Here is an 18962-nt window from a genome sequence, read left to right as displayed (position 1 = left end):
AGTCCTATTCCTTCCCCCTAGTGACTATAAGTTTCTCTGTGTCTATGAATTTGGTTTGTTGTCCTTTTCCCTAGATTCACCTATCATTAAGGCTTGCCACTTGTTTTCTCCATCATATATACTTTACTGCTATTATCTGCTAACCCACTGACCACTTGAAAATGTGTTGCAGGGCGGCCCCGGTGGCGCAGCGGTTTAGCGCCGCCTACAGCCTGGGGTGTGATCCTGGAGACCCCGGGTCGAGTCCCGCATCGGGCTTCCTGCGTGGAGCCTGCTTCTCCCTCTGCCTGTGTCTCTGCCTCTCTCTTCGCTCTCTCTGAATGAATGAATGAATGAATGAATGAATAAATAAATAAATAAATAAATAAATAAATAAATAAATAAATAGAAAAGAAAATGTGTTGCAGCGATGCCTGGGTGGTTCAGTTGGTTAAGCATCTGCCTTCAGCTAAGGTCATGCTCTCAGGGTCCTGGAATGGAGTCTCCTGGGGCATCAGGCTCCCTGCTCAGCGGGAAGTCTGCTTCCCTCTGCCCCCCCCCCCCCCACTTGTGCTGTCTCTCAAATAAATAAAATAAAATAAAATAAAGAAAATGTGCAGCAGTATAAAGAACCTTCACCCGTAAACACTTCAGCATGCACCTTTTCAAAGCAGAGACATTTTGTCTTGTGACCACAAAACAATGATTGACTCAGGAAACAACACTGGTGCAATACTATTATTGAATGTATATGCCATGTCTACTTTATGCCAATTGTCCCAACAATGTTCTTTACATAAATTTTATTCCAATCTAGGACCCAACCTAGGCTCACACACTGACTTTATTATATTTCTTTAATCTCCTTTAATCTAAAACAATTCCTCAATGCTTCTTTTATAACGTAGATATTTTTGAAGAACACAGACCAGTTGTTCTGTTGAACCCTCCTACCCAAATTTGGGTTTGTCTGTTTCCTCATGATTAGATTTGGGTTACACATTTTTTGCCAGAAATCCCACAGAAGTTATGATGTGTCCTCAGTGAAGCAATTCTATCAGAAGTCCAGTAGCAGTTCATCCCATTACTAGTTGATTACTTACTTAGTTAAGGTGTCATTTGCCACATTTCTCCATATTATTTCATCTGGATTATGTTTTTGAGGGCAGCCCCCGTGGTGCAGCGGTTTAGCGCCTCCTGCAGCCTGAGGTGTGATCCTGGAGACCCAGGATCAAGTCCCACATCGGGCTCCCTGCATGGAGCCTGCTTCTCCCTCTGCCTCTCTCTCTCTCTCTCTCTCTGTGTGTGTCTCTATGAATAAATAAATAAAATCTTTAAAAAAATGTTTTTGAATTTAGGCCCATAGCTTCTTAGGCAGGATGGTCAAGAATCACTTAACACCAATAGTTCCAGGATAAGCACTGGGTTGTGTGTCTCTGGTCTCAGCCACTGGTCATTAACTCAGAGATGCACAAGGCCCAGGAACCTCCTTTTCTTCCTTCCTTCAATATTTATGGAGCAACTAATACTTGTCAGGTCCTGTTTGAAGTGCTGAGATATACAGAGAGAGAATAAAACAGTCCTGCTCTCAGTGATCCTTAGCTCAGGAAGTTCTGGAAGGCTCCCTCTGCTGGGTCTCATCAGTGGCTCTCCTAAGACCTAAGAGGTAACAGGTAACAAAAAAACTAACATAGACTTTGATAGGAACTCAACTGTTTAATCCCCCATATCTGTTTAGAATGTTTGTAGTATTGTCTAGGGTTGTTCTCAAATTAAGGTTAACAAAAATTGATGTATTTCTTGGAGGGAAATGTGCAGAATATATGTGGGTTGAAAGCCAGTTTAAAGTAACGGATTTTATCATGGACAATGATGCTATATAGATATATCTGAAAACATCATGAACAAATCAGATGGACTTCTAAAAAACATGTTCCAGTAACCCACAAGAAGGCTGGGAAGAGAACCTACAGAAATGCAATATAGGGAACAAAAAAAAAATAGTAAACTGAAGCCTTAAAATACCAATAATTACATTAAATGGAAATAATTTACATCCACCAATTAAAAGACAACAATGGGATGTTAATTTAAAAACATCATCCAAGCATATGCTGTCTATAAGAAACTCACCTCAAATTTAATAAGTAAATTGAAAGTAAAAGGACAGAAAAAGATACATCATGCAAACATAATCAAAGAAAAGCAGGGATTGTTCTTTTGCTGGCCATCCAGATTTCAGAAGGTGTTGAAGAAAATGTTAAAAGTGCACATTAAGTTTAAGGGATCCCTGGGTGGCGCAGCGGTTTGGCGCCTGCCTTTGGCCCAGGGCGCGATCCTGGAGATCCGGGATCGAATCCCACGTCGGGCTCCCGGTGCATGGAGCCTGCTTCTCCCTCTGCCTGTGTCTCTGCCTCTCTCTCTCTCTCTCTGTGACTATCATAAATAAAAAAATAATAATAATTAAAAAAATAAAAATGTGTCACATCTATAGCAGTTACATCGTGGATAGCAGCAAAAAATGAGAAAGTAGTCTTCCAGTATTTGAAAACTATCATGAGCTTCAGCAAAGAAGGGCCTCACATTATTGCCCAAGGGACACAGGTAGTGCTGAAGCTGAATGTTTCAGTTGTGTAAATATAATTTGCAGGAGGGTGAAAATGCTGTTAATTAAAAGTTTGGTTTTCTGTCTTCCCTTTCATCCTTCTCAGTTGTGAGCTCAAGGAGTATGTTCACAAGGAGAAAAGTATGCCCTGGGCTTTTGCAAAGTCTGGGGGTGGGGGTCAGGAAGGTCTGCAGGCTACCTACTTCTGGTTAAAGGCTGGTTCGGTAGGGAGGGAAACAGAACACTCGCTTCACCCATTCCAAACTTGGATATTCCAGTGTCCTTGACTATTACTCAGAGTAGTAATTTCAACACTGGGATAGGCTAAAGCTAATTAGAAATCAAAATGGTTTGAAAAGGGACACCTGGGTGGCTCAGTGGTTAGAAGTCTGCCTTTGGCTCAGGGCATGATCCTGGGGTCCTGGGATCGAGTCCCTCGTTGGGCTCCCTGCAGGGAGTCTGCTTCTCCCTCTGTGTATGTCTCTGCCTCTCTCTGTGTGTCTCTCATGAATAAATAAAATCTTTTTAAAAAATGGTTTGAAAAAATACAACATCAAAACTCATGAATTCAGTAGAAAAATAGAATTTTTTTTATCAATGGGCTTTTATATATTTTTCATATTAACCAATACTTCATTGTATTTAGTAAAAGTAATCACAGGTAAATTTCTTGTTAACATTTACTTTTCTAAATTCTCAACTTTTCCAGCATTTACAATCTTTATAAAAACTTTTTGATGTGACATCTCCAATTTTCTTTAATAATGAGTTTCAAGAAACATTTTATTTCAGATTAAAAAAAAAAGTCCTTGATTCTTCCTGTAGTTGTCACTGAACACCTGGGCAGGGTGTCCAGTTGTAGTGGATTCTCTAGGACTACATCAAGGCTGTGTTCCCACAGCAGGCTCCACTCAGTTCATGCTGCTGCCAGGGCTTAGAACAGTGTAATAGTGTTGCAACAGTGTTGCTCTCTGCCTATTGGCCTTTCCATATTCTTCATATTTATGGGGGTTTTCCTCAGAGTTTATGGAGATCTGACTTACAACTGAAAGCCTGCCCACATTCGGAACACTCAGTGTTTCTTTCCCATGTGGACTCTGAGATGGTGATTCAGACCTGTCTTCTGACAACTGAAGGCTTTCCCACACTCTTTACATTGATGGGGCTTCACCTTGTTGTGAATTCCCTGGTGTTCAAGAAGATGCTCTCCTCTTGTGAAGGCTTTCCCACACTCAGGACACTGCTAGGTTTTATCCCCAGTGTGAATTCTTTTATGGTTTCCCAGGCCAGTTGATCGAGTAAAGGTCTTCCCACACTTGTCACACTTATATTTTCTTGGCTCAGGGGGCTTACTGTGCTTCCCTCCTAACCTGTGTTTGTTAAGACCTGAGTGTTGACTACAGGCTTCACCACACTCATCACATTTATAGGGCTTCTCTCCAGTGTGACTTCTTTGATGTATGATCAGACTTGAGCTCACACTAAACATTTTTCCACACTCAGCACACTCATAGGGTTTTTTCCCCCTGAGTGAATTCTGTGATGGATTATGAGTTCTGAGCTCTGGCTAAAGGCTCATCCACATACAGGACATTCAAGAAGTTTCTCTCCAGTATGGATTCTCTGGTGCTGGTTAAATCCTGCATACTGGGCAAAGGCTTTTCCACACACTTTACATTCATAAGGTTTTTCTTCACTGTGGATTTGCTGATGCTGAATAAGATGTGAACATTGCTGAAGGTTTTCCCACACTCATTACTCGTAAGGTTTCTCTTTACTGTGGAATCACTGATGCTCAGTGAGATCTGAACAATGGCAGAAAGTTTTACCACAGTCCTCACATTCAAAAGGTTTCTCTCCAGTGTGGACACTTTGATGCTTTGTAAGAACTGATCTCCGACTGAAATACCTGCCACAATTACTACACCAATATGGCTTCTCTCCAGTGTGGATTTTGAGATGTTGGAAGAGGCCTGCTTTCTGACTGAAATGTTTGCCACACTCTTTACAGGGATAAGGTTTTTCCTTGCTGTAAAGCTCCTGGTGCTGGGTAAGCTCTACACATCTGAAGAAGGCATTTGCACATTCTGTACATGAGTATGGTTTCTCCCCAGTGTGGGATCCTCCTATGGCATATGAAGCCCTCTTATCCAGGTGAAGGTTTTCTTACATTCTTCACATGTATGTATTTTTTTTTCCTGTGGCACCCCATCCTGCGTTTCCAAACTTCCATCATGGTCATGGCCTCCTGTGTATTTGGTATGTTGAGACAAAGTTCCATCATGTCCGTCAGACCCCTTCCCACATAGTTCTGCTTCTTCAAGAAGTTCCTGCTTCATGCTTAACATCATGTCGTCAGTCTTCATACCACCATCTGAAACAAGAGACCACAGAACTTGGGGAGCAAAGAAAACTCAAAAATAATTTAAGAGATAGCCAGCTGGAAAGGCTAATGTCTCTTTTAGGTTGATGTTAACAGAAGATACTGTATCATCTCTTTACTTAGCGTTAGCAGTTCAGAGAAAGATGTTAGTCAATGTGGAAGGAATGGTAGTAATACAGGTGTGGGGCAGCCCCAGTGGCCCAGCGGTTTAGCGCTGCCTTCAGCCTGGGGTGTGATCCTGGAGACCCGGGATCGAGTCCCATGTCAGGGTCCCTGGAGTCTGCTTCTCCCTCTGCCTCTGTGCGTGTGTCTGCATGAATAAGTAAATAAATACATCTTAAAAAAAATACAGGTGTGAAAGTGAGAATGTGGCAACATTGACAGGCTGTCACTTCTGTGATTACATAAGACTGTAAGTTCCATCTTGCTAGTGGAATCTCTATGGACACTCTTCCATGCTGGCTTGCTGGCTCTGGTGAAGAACACCACCATATGGAGAAGCCCATGAGGCAAGGAAACAAAGGTGGCCTCTGGCCAGCAGCCAGCAAGAGATTGAGGCCCTCTGTTTAACAGAGATGTGAGTCCTGCCAACATCTATGTGAAGTGGGAAATGGATCCTTCCCTGCTCACAACTCATATGAGATGTCAGCCCTAGCACCTTAACTGCAACCTGATCTGAGCCAACCCAGACTCTCGACCCACAGAAACTATGAGATAAAGCATGTGTGTAGTTTGAAGCCACTAACTTTGTGGTAATTTGTTAAACAGCAATTGCTAACTAATATACTGCTGATACAAACATACAAATCTTCCTTAGTGTAAGAACTAATTAAAAAGAAAGGGGAGGGGTGCCTGGCTGGCTCAGTCAGAACATGCAACTGTTGATCTCAGGGTTTTGAATTCAAGCCCCAAAAATGAATCTTTTTTTTTTTTAAAGATGTATTTATTTATTCATGAGAGACACAGAGAGAGAGAGAGAGAGAGAGAGAGAGAGGCAGAGACACAGGCAGAGGGATAAGCAGGCTCCCCACAGGAGCCCAATGTGGAACTTGATCCCGAATCCCGGGATCACAACCTGAGCCGAAGGCAGCCACCCAACCGCTGAGCCACTCAGGTGTCCCTAAAAATAAATCTTAAAAAAAAAAAATAAAAGGAACGTGCGGAGTGGCTCAATTGGTTAAGCGTCCAACTCTTGATTCTGGCTCAGGTCATTATCTCAGGATTGTGGGATCAGCCCCATGTCAGGCTCCATGCTCAGCAGGGAGTCTGCTTAGGATTCTGTCTCCCTCTGCCCCTCCCACCTACTCACTCTCTGAACAAATAAATAAATAAAATCTTTAAAAAAAAGAGAGAGAAAACAAGCCATACATTGAAAAGCATGTATATATGTGCATATATATACATACATATACACACATATGTACCTATTCACATATGCATGTTTGTACTTGTATTTATATGTTTATATGTGTATAAATGACATGTACAATATAAAAGACAAGAAAATTGTTAATATCAAACATAATTGTCCTAATAGCCATATCAATAAATGCAAATGGCTTAACTTGTTAAAAAAACATTAGATTTGATCACAGAGCAACACTCAACTCTATTATATATACAGGAGACACATATACAACATAATGATTGAGAAAATTTATGAATAAAGGATGAATAAGGATAGATTGGGATCCCGGGGTGGCTCAGCGGTTTAGCGCCGCCTTCAGCCCAGGGCGTGACCCTGGAGTCCGGGTATCGAGTCCCACATGGGGCTCCCTGCATGGAGCCTGCTTCTCCCTCTGCCTGTGTCTCTGCCTCTCTCTCTCTCTCTCTCTCTCTCTCTGTCTCTCATGAATAAATAAATAAAAATCTTAAAAAAAATAAGGATAGATTAAGCAAATGTAAATAGAAAGAAAGAAGGCATCAAGATTTCAATTTCAGACAAAGGGGAGATTTGATGCCTGGGTGGCTCAGCGGTTGAACATCTGGCTCAGGGCATGATCCTGGAGTCCAGGGATGGAGTCCCTCATCAGGCAACCTGAGAGGAGCCTGCTTCTCCCTCTGCCTATGTCTCTGCCTCTCTCTCTGTGTCTCTCATGAATAAATAAATAAAATTTTTATAAAAGAGAGAGAAAACTATCTATTGGGTCATAAGAAAACCACAATAAATTCTAAAACATAGGAATAACACAAACACTCTCTGATGACAATGCAATTAATTAAAAACAAAATCAGAAAATAAGCTCTTTAATCTGTAAATTTTAAACTCCAACAATTGTTATAAACATACATTTCAGACTTTCTGGAAAATATATAAATGAAAACATTACATTTCAAAACATTTGAAATTCATCTAAACCAGTGTTCAATGAAATATTCATAGCATCAAATACTTACATTAATAAGTAGAAGAATGAAAATATATCAATCAACCCAGCTCAAAAGTTAGGGAAAAAATGGGGTGTCTGGGTGACTGAGTTGGTTAAACATCTGACTCTTTATTTCAGCTCAGGTTTTGATCTCAGGGTCTTGAGTTCAAGCTCAGTGTTAGGCTCCATGCCCAGCATACTTAAAACAAAATCCTAAAACAAAACCATGACAGCCTGCTCATTTATGCATACTTTATTGGCATTTCTCCCTTTAGTGTCTCAATTCCCACTCCTTGTGTTTCCCTGGGTCACCTTGGATGCAAACTATTACACCTATAAATAAATGAGAGAGTGAACCAACAAACCAACCAACCAAAGGAGAACTCAACAAAGGAATTCAAAAATTGAAGAAACCAAATATAATACAGAACACTGATGTAACATTGTAATGGTAAAATAGAATGAGTACACCAATATAAATTCAAATTTGTTAGGAATAAAATCTATCTAGCTCTGCCCATGAATGTCCTAGAAGTAGTGTTACCCAAATGATAAAGAACACCCCTAGCACCCAGAGTTTATTCTCCAATAGCATTCTCTATTAACAAGAACCAAGGCTCCTTCAGAAATGGCTGAAACCAGATCCGGTACAGGGAAAGTACAAAGTGAGCCTGAAACAAGTTATTTTTGTTCAGAAAGCAAAAGCAAGCATTCAAAATTACTAGAGCTATGGCAAAACAGAGACAGGAGCAGGACTGAAGATATTCACACAAGCCAAAGATATGTGGAATAAAAGGTCGATTTTGAATGTGGGGGCCGAAACACACTGACTCAAGAAAAATTCCTAAGTCCAAGGGCACCTGGGGGGCTGAGTTGGTTAAGCCTGTGCCTTCAGCTCAGGTCATGATCCCAGGGTCCTGGGATAGAGTCCTGAGTTGGGCTCCCTGCTCACTGGGGAGATTGCTTCTCTCCCTCTTCCTCTGCTCCTACCCCCTGCTCATGCGTTCTCTCTCTCAAATAAATACCTTATTTTTTAATTTTTTTCAATCTTTTTAAAATTTTTATTTATTTATGATAGTCACACACACAGAGAGAGAGAGAGAGAGAGAGGGAGGCAGAGAGAGAAGCAGGCTCCATGCACCGGGAGCCCGACGCGGGACTCGATCCCGGGTCTCCAGGATCGTGCTCTGGGCCAAAGGCAGGCGCCAAACCGCTGCCCCACCCAGGGATCCCTTATTTTTTAATTCTTTAAAAAATATTTTATTTATTTAAGCTTTTATTTATTTAACAGAGAGAGCACACACTCACAAGCAGAGTAAGCGGCAGGCAGAGGGAGAGGGAGAAGCAGACTCCCTGCTCACCAGGAAGCTGGATGTGGAGCGGGGAGCCCGGTGTGGGGCTGGATGATCATTACCTGAGCTGAAAAGTAACGATTTGTTCCAAGTAGTATCCAATTTCATTACAAGGAGCTTTTGAAACAATCATATGCTGTAATATATACTTAATGATAATTTATTGATTGGTATTTTGTTCTTAATCAAATAGCTCAGTGTATTTTCCCCTATTTTGCATTTATTGCCATTTTATTTATTTATTTTATTGCCATTTTAAACATCTGAAGAGGAAATGAAATTTGTTTCAGCCACAGACAATCTCATGATTTTTCTAGGAGCTGTATACATTTTACCTTAATATTTAGCATTGGTATTTTGAAATATAAGGCTTCTTTTTTTTCTTTTTAAAAGATTTTATGTATTCATTTGACAGAGAGAGCACAAGCAGGGGGAGTGGCAGGGAGAGGGAGAAGCAGGCTTTCTGCAGAGCAGGGAGCCTAACATGGGGCTGGATCTCAGGACCCCAGAAACATGACCTGAGCTGAAGGCAGATGCTTAACTGAGCTACCCAGGTGCCCCTAAATAAAAGCTTTAAAAAAATACATTCCAAGTCCTTAATGATACCAACATAGAAAAAGTCCTAAAATCTCAAGTTGCCATTTAAGATAACACAATAAACCACTTCTTGAATTTGAAGATTGGCATAAGAAGGGGGAAAACAAAGTATCAATCATGACCACCTACAAGGAAGTGACCAGACAGATGTGATGAAGGAAAGCTTTAGTAAGAATGCCAGTTAATAACATAGAAGGAATAAAGAATTACAAAATCATCCTGTAATGCTTAATAAAATGGTTGACCCACATAAGGATTATCAAACATTTCTAATTTGTTGATGTGAAACTATTTGTGTAGTGCCTCGATGACACCACACATTAGCTAGCTACAAGGGGAAAAATCACCCGTTCAATGAAGGTATCACACTGTCATCATGCCAAGCCAGTGATTTAATAGTGGGCCACACAGGTATTAATGTCTATTACCTAATATTAATTCTAGCCAAAAATGTTTAACCCAAATCCTTCAGGCATGGAGATGGAATTTCCAGTTTATAGGAAATACAAGGTACAGGGGCAAGAAACTAAATGATACAATTAGAAAGCAATCAGAAAACTCTAGAGGGTAGGAACCTGGCCTGGGTTCCTCAGAAAGTCTGGGCAATGGGGAAAAGATGGGAGAGGGGAACTGTTCTAATGTAGAAAGGAATCAAGAGGCATAACAACCAGAAGTATCATGCTGCTCTGGATTCTATCCCGAGTTGGACAAATGAGCTTTAAATACATTTTAGAGGGATGCCTGGGTGGCTCCGTCAGTTAAGTATCTGCCTTCAGCTCAGATCGTGATCTCAGGCTCCTGGGATAGAGCCCCACCACTGGTTCCCTGCTCGGTGGGGAGTCTGCTTCTCCCTCATCCCCACACATCCCTGGTACTGCTTGTGCACTCTTTCTCTCTCTCAAATAAATAAATAAGATCTTTAAAAAATACATTTTAGAAAAAATGAGCCTATTTGAATTTGGATTGAATTTAGATAACATTAATTCAACAAATTATGTTACAAAATAGCACAGAGTATGATCTCTTTTTGGTAAAAGGTAAATGTACACACATATGCATAAAAAGATACACAGACATAAAACAAAAAGTTAAAAAGTCATTGACTGTAATCTCTGGGTGACAGAATACCATGTTTTATTTTCTTATCTTGTTACTATGTATTTTCTAACTTTGTACAATGCATATACACCATTCTGTTAATAATAAAGGGTAATTTTCAGGAAAGTCAGTATAGTTTTACATTGTTAATATCCTAGCTATATCTACTGAAGGATGTAAGCATCAAAATACTTGAAATAACATTTGCTGCTAGACCATATACAGAAAATTCAAATATGGATATTTAAAACCAACCATGTTACTGAGGTTGCTCTGAAATGACTTAATACCTTTTGATCATTATTACTCCAAATGTCACCTTTGTCGTGTTCTTTAATAACCCTCATCACAAGGAATTAACATGTCACAAGCCACAAAAAAATCCAACTCGGAGGCCATTTCAGTCCAAATTCCCTAGAGAAATTCTTGCCTCACCTCCTTCCTCTGATGGTTGGGACTCAGGTCCTTTGTCCTGGATCACTGGGGGCTGAATCCATGTGTATGAAGATTCTTCATCTAGTGTCTGAAGGGTCACTGCCTGCAAAAGGATTTTCTGTTCCACAGCACAGGCTGAAACCTAGAGACAAGCAAGTCATTAAGCCTTAAGGATATCAAGAATTTAACAGAGATTAAACCTCTGGAGGAGTCCACAAGAAATATATTCCCAGAGACTAGGAAAAAGAAGAGAAAAGCCAGGGCCTTATGTACCTTCTGAGGCAGAGAGCAGCCAAAAAGGTAAGCAAAGCAAAATTTGATCAGGTCTCATTTCTGTCGTTTCACTATTGGCTGTGTGTCCTTGGCCAAGTTCCCCAATCTCTCTGAACTTAGTGTCCATGTGTGCAAATTGGGAACGATTACATCTACTTCTTTATTGCTGTGAGAGTTGAGTCACCTGTAAGGTAAGGAGCATCATGCTCCTCATTCTATCTGAAATACAGAACACCTTCGGTATCTTTGCTCACCATCCCTGGATCTGCTGTTCCCCTCTCCCTTTCCCTCTTTACGTGGTTGGCTTAGCAAGAAGCTCACTTCCCTGCCAAATGCTGGGTTTTCCCTTTGTTCTCTGAGTTCCACAAACTGAGAGTCTTGTTCCCAGTTTCCCACAACCATATCAGACCAGAGTCTTCCTAAGGTCCAAGGGAATCCTGATAGCAGAAGTGTCTGAACCTGAAGACACTTCTGGCCTGAAGACCTCCCGAGCAAGGGGGTGCTGGTTCTCTGTAAGCCTGAGGCCCTGGTCCCTGGGTGGGTCTCCCCCACCTCCACCACCCCAGTCCCCTGCTAACCCCATCGGGCTTGAACAACTTGCCAGCAGATTTTCTTGTGTCTGCAGCCGTCCTGCCTGGCTTCTGCTGCAGAGCCATCCGGGAGCGTTCACCGCACTCGGGGGCAGTTGGCAAACACTAGTGCGCACCTCCTGCGCTCTGTGAGACGGTGGCAGTCCCTCCGGGCGGGGATGGGTGCAAACAGGCGACCAGCTACCATCACCACTATCTAACTCCATCACATTTTCATCACTCCAAAATAAATCCACACCATCAATAGTCACTTCCAATGCTTTCTAGTCTGTGGTATCCACTAATCTTTCTTTGTCTGTGGACTTGCCTATTTTGGACATTTTGTAAAAACAGATCCTATGATACATAGCCTTTGTTTAGCTTCTTTCACTTAGCATAATATTTTCAAGATTCATCCATGTTATAGCAGTATAAATACTTCATCCCTTCTCATGGCTGAATAATAAATCATTGTATGATTATGTCAGATTTTGTTTATTCATTTATTCATTGACAGAAATTTGGATTGTTTCTATATTTTAGCTATTATGAGTAGTTCTACTATGGACATTTATGTACAAGTTTTTATTTGAACACCTGTTTTCAATTTTTTTTGATATATAACTAGGAATGAATTGCTCCTTTATATACTAATTCTATGTTTAATTTTCTTTTTTTAAAGATTTTATTTATTTATTCACAGAGCTACAGAGAGAGAGAGAGAGAGAGAGAGAGAGAGGGGCAGAGACACAGGCAGAGGGAGAAGCAGGTTTCATGGAGGGGGCCTGACGTGGTACTCGATCCCGGGTCTCCAGGATCATACCCCGGGCTGCAGACAGCTCTAAACCGCTGCGCCACCAGGGCTGCCCTATGTTTAATTTTCTGAGGAACTTCCAAAGGATTTTCCAAGGTGCTACACCATTTTATATTTTCATCAGCAATGTAGGAGGGTTCTAATTTCTCTATATCCTTGTTAACACCTGTTGCTGTCTTTGATTATAGCCACTTTAGTGGGTGTGACAGGGTATCTCATGGTTTTGATATGCATTTTTTTTGGTTTTTTTTTTTAATTTTTATTTATTTACACAGAGAGAGAGAGAGAGGCAGAGACATAGGCAGAGGGAGAGGGAGAAGCAGGCTCCATGCACCGGGAGCCCTACATGGGATTCGATCCTGGGTCTCCTGGGCCAAAGGCAGGTGCTAAACCACTGTGCCACCCAGGGATCCCAATATGCATTTTTAAAATATAGAATGATGTTGTGCATCTTTTCATGTACTTATTGTCCATTTGCATATCTTCTGGGAAGAAATGTTAGACATTTCATTTGAATAGTTCAAATCCTTTGCCCATATATTCTAGGTACTAGGTCCCTATAAGATATACAATTTGCAAACATTTTCTATTTCATAGGATGTCTTTTCACTTTGTTGGTAGTGTTCTTTGAAGCACAAAGGTTTTTAATTTGATGAAATCCAATTTCTCTATTTTAAATTGGTTTCTTGGATTTCTGTGTTATCAAAGAAATCACTGCATGGTCATGTTTACACCTGATTTCTTCTAAATATTTTAAAGTTTTAGCTCTTACCTTTAGGTCTTTGATGTATTTTGAGTTTATTTTTTAGTAATACAGTTAGGTAGGGGTCCAAATTAATTCTTTTGCATGTACATTTACAGTAGTCTTAGCACCATTTCTTGAAAAGACTATTTCCCCCCACTGAATTATCTTTACACCACATTAAAAAACCAATTTGCTATAAAGGCATAGACTAATTTCTACACTCTAACTTCTATTCCACTGACCTACGTTTTAACCTTATGCTATTCCTCTTCATCTTGACTACTGTTAAAGAAAAAGAATATTCAGTGATTTGTTAAAGATGGTAAGGCAGATTTTATTCAGGACCACTGCAGTAACTACAATGGGATTTTACTGTGGTAGACAAGAATTGGGCTCAACGATCAATACAGCATGGATAAGTGGGAATTTATAGCCAAGGAGCAAGGTAGGGGCCAGTGGATGAAGTGAGGAGGGTTCTGATTAAACAGACCTACCAGAATTCTTGCAGACAGGCCAAGGTGATCAGAAATTACATGAGATATGGTGGAGAAGGAGAAATCTGATCAGCTGTCAAGAATGATCGGATATGCAGGATGATAATGTTCTGGTTAAACTGATATAGCAGAGTTCTTGCTAAAACTAGGTTTTTAAAGGAAATTCACAGATGGGCCTAGGAGAAGGTTTAGGAGTCTAACGAGTTTGATCGAGGAAAGAATCTTCATCAGTAGTAAGTTTTGAAATCAAATGTGAGTCTTCCAACTTTTTTCTTATTTTTTAAGATTGTTTTGGTTATTCTGAGTCCCTTACATTTCCATATGAAATTTTAGGATCAGCTTTTTAACTTTTGCAAGAGAAAAAAAGCAGCTGAGTTGTTTTTTTTTTTTTAACATTTTTTAAAATTTAAATTCAATTTGCCAACATATAACACCCAGTGCTCATCCCATCAAGTGCCCTCCTCTGTGCCTGTCACCCAGTTACCCCAACCCCCCACCTACCACCCTTCCGAAACCTTTTATTTGTTTCCCAGAGTTGGGAGTCTCTCATGGTTTGACTCCCTCTCTAATTTTTCCTACTCAGTTCCCCTCCTTTCCCTTATAATCCTTTTCACTATTTCCTATATTCCACGTATGAGTGAAACCATATGATGATTGTCCTTCTCCGATTGACCTATTTCACTCAGCATAATACCCTCTAGTTCCATCCACGTTGAAGCAAATGGTGGGTATTTGTCCCTTTATATATATATATAAATATATAAAGGGATATATATATATATAACATCTTCTTTATCCATTCATCTGTCAAAGAACATCTTGGCTCCTTCCATAGTTTAGCTATTGTGGACATTGCTGCTATGAACACTGGGGTGCAGGTGCCCTGGCATTTCACTCTATCAGTATCTTTGGGGTAAATACCCAGTGCAGCTGAGATTTTTTTAAAGATTTTATTTATTTATTCATGAGAGACACACAGAGAGAGAGGTGGAGACACAGGCAGAGGGAGAGGCAGGGTCCAGGCAGGGAGCCCGATGTGGAACTCGATCCTGAGACTCCAGGATCACACCCTGGGCCAAAGGCAGGTGCAAAACCGCTGAGCCACCCAGGGATTCCTGCAGCTGACATTTTCAAAGAGTTTGTATTGAATTTGGGAGTATTGCCATTTTAACAATATTAAATTTTACAATCCATGAGATATGTAACCACTTATTTCGATATTCCTCAATTTATTTTCGTGATGTTTTGTGGTTTTTAGTTGTAAGAGGAAATATGAATCTAAAAAGAAAATATTTAATATAATCCAATACAAAAAAAGAAAGTCTAATTTTACAGTATTTCATTTTGAAAACTTGTATTATTGTAGAATCTTTCTCTGTCCCTTTGCGATTTATGTAAAAAATTTTAAAAGCTAAATAAGACTTTCCCATTTTAAGACCTAGTAATGTTTTTCCTTAATGTCCTGGATTCCATCTCTTTGACATGTAAACACCTCCATCTCCTGTCCCTTTTCAGATATTCATCTTCTCCCATTCTGTGGTAGTTTAACTAGATGCCTGGCTCCAAGTTCTAAGTACCTGCTTGTCAGAGACACGAGAAGTTTTCTTTTTCCTTTGGATCAAGGGAATTGGCTAACACAGATAGCCACTAAATTCTCAAATAAAAGTTTGTCTAATAAACACAAGCTTTGAAATTTGGGTTTTCCAGGGAACCACCAGGCAGGTCAAATAATGGAGAATATCTGGGAATGGTGCCTTGCCAACACTTCATGTCCTTCCAGTAGTTGCAGGGTTGCTGGTTTTCACCATGATGACAGGCTGTGTGTTTTCAAGGCTGCTGTGGAGCTGAGCAGGGAGAGTGAAGAACAGAAATAGCACAAGTTAAAATGCCACAAACCTCACTGTTCATACTGAGATTCAGTCATTTTTCTTGAATAAACATGCCATGGTTTGCTGCATGCTTTCCTTGGTTTCCAGAGTTCAGAAAAAGTTGATTCTAACATTTTGCCAGAGTTCTTGTTGGTTTTATGGAGATTTTTGTGGTGGTTCTTACTCCACCATTTCCTCTGATATCACTCACATTTTAATTTTAGTGTAAATGTTGTTACAAAAGCAATAATCTTTACCCTTATGATCAGTGTGTTTTATGTCCTGCTTCAGAACATCTTCTTCTGCTATGAGCTCATGAAGATATTCTCACACATTATCTTCTAGAAACTTCATTATATTGTCTTACAGATTTAGATATACATCTCCCAGGAAATTATTTTTATGTATAAGCCAGGGCCCAAGTGTCTCTTTTCTCCACCTTCATGTTGATATTCATTTAATCAAGCGCCACTGACCTATTTGTCCACTCCTACACCAATGTCACAACTTTAACTGCTCTAGTTGTATAAGTCTTAATATCTAGTAGAGCTAGTCATCCACTTTGTTTTTCTTAAGAATATCTTAGGGGAAAAAAAAAAAAAGAATATCTTAGGGGTAGCTGGGTGGCTCGGTTGAGTGTCAAACTCTTGATTTCTGCTCAGGTCATGATCTCAGGGTCATGATATTGAGCTCTGTGTTGAGTTCTACATTCAGAGTGGAGTCTGCTTGAGATTCTCTCTCTCCCTCTCCCTCTGCCCCTCCCTCTGCTTGCATGCTCTCTCTCTCTAAAAATAAGTAAATAAATAAAATCTTTAATAAAAATAAATTTTATTATTTTTGTTTTATTTTACTTTTATTTTTTTTATTATTATTTTTATTTATTTATTTATGATAGTCACAGAGAGAGAGAGGCAGAGACACAGGCAGAGGGAGAAGCAGGCTCCATGCACCGGGAGCCCGATGTGGGATTCGATCCCGGGTCTCCAGGATCGCGCCCTGGGCCAAAGGCAGGCGCCAAACCGCTGCGCCACCCAGGGATCCCCTACTTTTATTTTTATTAAAGAATTTATTTATTTATTCATGAGACACAGAGAGAGAGAGAGAGAGAGAGAGAGAGAGAGAGAGAGAGAAGCAGGCTCCATGCAGGGAGCCTGGCGTGAGACTCCATCCCAGGTCTCCAGGATCACATCCTTGGCTGAAGGCGGCACTAAACCACTAAGTCACCCAGGGTGCACAATAAAATCTCTTAAAAAGGAGACTATCTTAGTTACTTATTGCTCTGCATTTCCATATAAATTTTAGCCAACAAAATGATGTCAGAAATTTTATTAGGATGGCTTTGAATATATAGCAAAGGTTAGGGAACTAACATGATTATTCAGTTCTCAAGTTCATGAATATGACACATGATTTCATTTATTTAAAAGCATGATTTCTTCAATGTTTTCTGGTGGTGTTGTGCAAAAGTCTGCAAATATACATTTATACTAATGTTCTATGGTAAAAAGAATCATACATATATATGAATGTTGATTTTACAATTACATACATGACACATGTATATGTTGATTTTACAATTATACACAACACACATATATAGTTTACAATTACACAGCATGACACACATATATAATTATACAACATGACACACGTATGTGTGCGTATTCATATCACAGTATATAAAAGTGCAGTTGAGTTTTTGTATATCAATCTTGAATCCTGCAACCACACTAAACTCACTTACTAGTTCTGGTAACTTTCAAGGATAGATTCAAGCCTATTACCAACATGAGGAATCATATCATCTAAGAATAAAGAGTTGTATTTCTTCCTTTTCAATATTTTTATTTCATTTTCATGTCTTACTGCATAGACTAGATCCTCTAGTACAGTGTCAAATAGAAATGGTGAGAGCAAAAAAAAAAAAAAGAAGAAATGGTGAGAGCAGATATGCTTGCCTTGTTCTTAAAGGTATTCACTTTTTTAAAAAAAAGTTTATTTATTATTTATTTATTTATTTATTTATTTATTTATTTATTTATTTATTTGAGAGAGAGAGAGCGAGCAAGAGTGGGGTGGTGGAGAGGCAGAGACAGAAGGAAAGCGATAAGCAGACTTCTCACTGAGCAGGGAGCCTGATGCGGGGCTTGATCTCAGGACTCCGAGATCATGACCTGACCTGAAGGCAGATGCTTAACCAACTGAGCCACCCAGGTGTCCTCTATTCACTTTCTTCATTAAATATGATGTTAGCTGTAGGTTTTTAATAGATGCCCTTTATCAAGTTGGGAATTTCCCATCTTTTACTAATTTGCTGAGAGTTGTTTTTATAACAACAATATATTAAAATAGTTGACATAACATGGCACTAGTGACTTCAACCTTCATTCCTGCTCAATATTGTCAGAAATAACGTGCTTAGGGATGCCTGGGTGGCTCAGTGGTTGAGCGTTTGCCTTTGGCTGAGGTCGTGATCCCGGAGTCCCTGGATTGAGTCCCACATCGGGCTCCCTGCATGGAGCCAGCTTCTCCCTCTGCCTATGTCTCTGCCTCTCCCTCTCTCTGTGTCTCCCATGAATAAATAAATAAAATATTTTAAAAAAAGAAATAACTTGGGCAGCCCCCGTGGTGCAGCGGTTTGGTGCCGCCTGCAGCCCAGGGCGTGATCCTGGAGAGCCTGGATCGAGTCCCACATCGGGCTCTCTGCATAGAGCCTGCTTCTCCCTCTGCCTGTGTCTCTGCCTCTCTCTCTCTCTCTCTCTATCTCTCATGAATAAATAATTTCTTAAAAAAAAACTAGTTACTTAAAAACAACCCTCATTATCTCACAGTCTGCATAGATGAGAAACTGGGCATAGTGTGGCTAGATCCTCTGCTTAGGATCTTCCCAAGGTAAAATCAAAGTATGGTCCAGGACTGCAGTTCTCATCTTATGCTTGGGTTCCTCCTCCAGGTTAATTGGTTGACAACATAATTCACTTCACTTCAGGTGTTGTTTTTGTTTTGTTTTGTTTTTTAGAGAGGTGGAGGATGGACAGAGGGAGAGAATATTAAGCAGGCTCCACGTCCAGCACAGAGCCCAGTGCTGGGCTCCATCTCACGACCTGAGATCATGACTTTAGACGAAATCATGAGTCAGAGGCTCAACTGAGCCAACCAGGTCTCTCTTTCAGGTATTGTTTTTAGTATTTGTTAGGTGAGGCCAAAGCAACATTTAGCATAGACTCATGTGGTAGATAAAAATCTCCCCTCCATACCCCAAAATATTTATGTCCTAATCCCTAAAACCTGTGAATATGTTAGGCTACATGGCAAAGAGGAATTCAGATTGCAGATGAAATTAAGGTTCCTAATTAGCTGACCTTAAAATAGAAGATTATC

General features: G+C 40.2%; 1 pseudogene; it reads right to left on the bottom strand.

Annotated features, from left to right (window-relative positions):
* Window positions 1–3295: 3295 nt before the first annotated feature.
* Window positions 3296–11868, bottom strand: LOC119877869 (annotated as a pseudogene).
* Between the last annotated feature and the right edge of the window lie 7094 nt (window positions 11869–18962).

This window comes from Canis lupus, chromosome 35 (assembly GCF_011100685.1).
Source record: "Canis lupus familiaris isolate Mischka breed German Shepherd chromosome 35, alternate assembly UU_Cfam_GSD_1.0, whole genome shotgun sequence".
NCBI classification, from domain to species: domain Eukaryota; kingdom Metazoa; phylum Chordata; class Mammalia; order Carnivora; family Canidae; genus Canis; species Canis lupus.
The sequence above is the reverse complement of the archived record's forward strand: the minus strand, read 5'-3'. Positions and strand labels throughout refer to the sequence as shown.